The sequence below is a fragment of the Chenopodium quinoa genome, unplaced genomic scaffold, assembly GCF_001683475.1.
Source record: "Chenopodium quinoa cultivar QQ74 unplaced genomic scaffold, ASM168347v1, whole genome shotgun sequence".
In the NCBI taxonomy this organism is placed as follows: Eukaryota; Viridiplantae; Streptophyta; class Magnoliopsida; order Caryophyllales; family Amaranthaceae; genus Chenopodium; species Chenopodium quinoa.
Genome location: NW_018745174.1, coordinates 1,949,324 through 1,953,570, shown reverse-complemented (window position 1 = coordinate 1,953,570; position 4,247 = coordinate 1,949,324). Strand labels below are relative to the sequence as shown.

Genomic DNA, 4,247 nt, shown 5'->3' with positions numbered 1-4,247 from the left:
ATCTACATCATCATCACAACCTAGGAGAAGTAAGAGGGCAAGGAAAGAAAAATCTTTTGCCCCAAACTTTCATGTGTACTTAGTTGAAGGATCAAGGGAATCTGTTTCAACACAATTTCCATACATTTTTAATGTGTAAGATGATCCTTTGACCTATGATGAGGCTATGAGGTCTCGTGATGCTCCATTTTAGAAGGAAGCTATTAATGATGAGATGGAATCCGTCATGGGAAACAATACTTGGGTTTTAGCTACTTTACCACCAAAATGTAAACCAATTGGGTGCAAATGGATCTTCAAAAGGAAATTGAGGATTATTGGAACGGTTGAAAAGTTCAAAGCCCGGTTAGTGGCACAAGGTTTTACACAAAAACCTGGTATCGATTATTTCGATACATATGCACCTGTTTCTAGAATCTCAACTATAAGATTGTTGATAGGACTTGCGGCTATCCACAATCTTGTGATCCATCAAATGGATGTCAAGACAGCATTCTTGAATGGAAATCTAGAGGAAGAAGTTTACATGCAACAACCGGAAGGGTTTGTTGTGGAAGGACAGAAAGAAAAGGTTTGCAAGTTGATTAAATCACTACTACAAAAAAGGCCTTAGAGAACTGTTATAATAGGCTTTATAGATCGCCTTATAGGCGTTCTTCTGCTAAGCGATGTATAAAGTATAGAGAACAGGTTAATGAGGCGTTTTATATACTACTAAATAGAGAACGGTTGTTAGTCACAACCGTTCTCTTTTCACTTCTTAAAAACGTAAATTAAGGAAGGAAAAAGAACGGTTAGGCTACTTATATATTAACCGTTTTATATTGCATTACATTATAGAACGGTCAAGTTAGATAACAGTTCTCTAATGTTTTTTTTAAATAAAAAAAATCAAGCCATATATTACATTTTATTGCTACTGTATTATTCCTTTATTGTCCTGTATACCTGTATTATTTTTCATATTCCTGTATTTTTTTTGACAGAGATTATTCCTGTATTTTATCTCTTACATATATCCTGCAAGAAAAATTCCACAGTTCCAGTATAAAATAAATTATGATCCTGTATGTACAATATAAATTTCAATATAATAAAATTAACCAAATATATTTCCAGATAAAACAAAACCATCAAAATATATTTCATATATATAATTTAAAATATCCAACCACAATTAAACTAAATCATTCACCCCGAAAATTTGTGCTATACAACAAATACGAGAGTTAAGAATCTACAATTGACGTCGTCATTTGGTTGATGGTATCCAATACCATATTGATCTACAATTCACATAAATCATTGACGTCGTCATTTGGTTGATGGTATCCAGTAACATACGAAATTCACCTTTCCCTAAGCTCATTGATCATTTGTTGAGAATATGCAGGAGGAACTTGCTTGAAATACTGCTAAACAATGTAAAATACATGCCTATTTGTTAATGTACAATAATTTGATCTTATTAAATATAACTAAGTATATCAAAATATAACATTTTAAACCGTAGTTTCAATTTGAGTACACAAGAAACCTCCATCATAGAATACATCCCATCCCAACAAAATATATAAATAGTCTAACATCATAATAAGCATACTAATCAATTCTAATTATGCCTGTATCTTTACAAAAAAATCTTCTATTAATGGCTTTACTTAGCCAACAACTATTTTTTCTAATCACCAAATTAAACAATTCTAATTCTGCTTTTAAGAGTAATAAGAAAAACCCCATACTTTTAAGCTAAGACAAACAAAGAGATCATCATTGAAATGTTCTGCTATTGCTATTGAGGCACCATCGTCATAATGTGCTGCTGTTTTTTATGGGCATGATGAATCTGCTTTTGTTGCATTTCTAACTTTTATAATATCAAGTAGCAGGGCTCAGAGAAAGATGTAAAATGCATAACAACATATACCTTTATTAACCCATTTGCTCAAATTTATAAGTTGGTTTGCATACAACTTCATATAAAATTTGCAAGATGCATGTACATTAACTACTCAAGATACATTCAAACTAAATGTCGTACCTTGTCGGGGATGATCATTTGCCTTTATTTAATTGTCTCAATCATGTAGCGACAAACGTAATATCCACTACCACTGCAACTAGGTTTGTAATAGGTCAAGCATGAAATGTATAGGTCAGGTATAAAACCTGATGTAGTCAATTTCATTACAGTATTATCTGCATTCAGCTATGCTGGGTTGGTTGATGAAGGATATGAGACCTTGTAGATAAAGTCAGAAAAGAGATGCAAGAGAGAGGTGAGATGAAGAAAGTTGGATGCAATGGTTATTTAAACTATTTTGTGTCTAAATATGTGAAGCATAAGTATGTGTATGAGATGCTAGCAAAGTTAGCTGGAAAATGTTTATTTCAGTTTTCAGTTTGTAAAACAGAGAAAGAATTAAAATTTAGTTGCCTCAATATCCTCCAAAGCTAATGGTAAATAAACTTAAAATTTCCAGCCCTTGTGAAATGTTTTAGCCATCTAAATCTTAACCACTACAACTACTTATGATTCCCTTCTCTTCTCTCTTCACAATCAGAGACACAAATTCCAGAAAAACACTACACACTCCTTACTCATCATTATAAGCATAGTAATAACCATGATTTTTCTTATACATTACTAGAAACATATTTATCACAAGATCTCATAACCAACCCTTTTATGAAAGGAAAGCAAAGTGAAACAATATTTCTAAATATTTTGCAAAGTATTTGAAATTAATAGAGCACAATAATCCAGTGGTAATCAATTTCTCCCTACCCCTTTTTCTTTATCTGATTAGGGTTCTAACTTTAACTTAGGTATGATAAATTTGGCTAAAATAATTTTGATTACTACTGAAATAAATTTAAATTTGACAAAATTAAGGGTAATTTGATTAATTTACTGCAATATGACTGAAATATTTGCATAAAAACAATCGACTGAATTTATCCCTAAAACTAGAACTTTGAAGTTTTTTTCAATTACCTAAAATTCGAGTTGCAATTTACTTTAATAGATGAAATCTACAAAGTTACTTCTATTTCCATCATAATTCGAATGATTCATGCAATAAGATTGACAAATTATCAAAATCCAATTTCTCTATGACAAGAAAAATTCGAACCTTTGTTTAAAAAAAAAAAAATCGAGCCTACCTCAATGGCTCAGCGAACAGGTGCGGTGCTGCAGACGTTGTGCGGCGGTGGAGCAATGGTGCGGCGGTGGAGCAGCGGTCCGGCGTTGGAACGAAACAGTAAGCGGCTGGCGGTTTTTTGAATACTGAAGGTCGACAGTGGAAGTTCCCCTTTTTGAAGTACTTTGTTGTTTTTCAAGGTATTCTTTTGAAAGTGATGAACGCATGCTTCAATTTGGGTAAATGGTAGTACATTATTACTCATATATAATTTCTTTTTTCTTAAGGAGTACTCCGTATATAATTTCCTCCTAATTTAAAGAAAAAAAAAACATCCACGGTGGCTGGAAAGGAAAGAATAACGACAATCCTTCTTCTTCCGAAAACGCCCACTTCAGTAATTATGTTAGTAATAATGTTAGTACCTTCGACCACAATGATGTCTTAGCCATGGACAATCAAGGATCTAAAAAGAAACCCAGGCGAGTGTTTACACCCATTGGAATGACCTACGATGCTGCTTTCGATCGTCTCTATGATCGAGGATTAATCAAACCTATTGGCCCTACCGAGGATCCAACACCAGAAAATCGATCTTCGAGATGGAATCCAAACTCCTATTGCAAGTACCATCGAAGGCGCGGTCATACTACTGATGAATGCTATAGGTTTCAAAACCTCATTCAAGATCTCATAGAGGCAAATAAGATCCCATTGCCTCTAGCCAGCGAGAAGACTGGATGATGTCGGAGCAAACAACACAAGACAGAGGCGAGCTTCAACGACAAGATTTCATCACCTCTTTTTCTATTTCTTTTTCATTTTTTTACTTTCCCCTATAAGTCTAGCATAGGCACCTTTTTCTTTTCCTTTAGATTAATTTTATAGTTTTTTCCTTTTCCCCTTTTTAATAAAATGAGCATTTATTTCCTTGCATATGATCATTGCATTGCACAAAAAAAAAAAAAAAAAAAAAAAAAAGAAATCCATGTCGAATTAAGCACAAGGTATACCAATGATTTAAGGCACCCCTTGTAGCCACATCATATCTCCTTTCACCCTTCTTACAATCCTTTCTTCATAAACCGCTTTGAGCCTCGT

The 4,247-nt window shown here is 33.4% G+C and overlaps 1 long non-coding RNA gene across 2 annotated transcripts; it reads right to left on the bottom strand.

The window, feature by feature from the left end:
* Positions 1–1,120: 1,120 nt before the first annotated feature.
* LOC110710596 lies at positions 1,121–3,438 on the bottom strand. 2 transcript variants are annotated; one of them, XR_002509181.1, is made up of 3 exons: positions 3,169–3,438; positions 2,042–2,242; positions 1,121–1,415 (listed from the first exon to the last, which is right to left on the bottom strand). It is a non-coding gene; the product is annotated as an uncharacterized LOC110710596 (long non-coding RNA). The 2 variants fall into 2 exon arrangements; XR_002509180.1 differs by having other exon boundaries at positions 1,121–1,412; positions 3,169–3,435.
* Between the last annotated feature and the right edge of the window lie 809 nt (positions 3,439–4,247).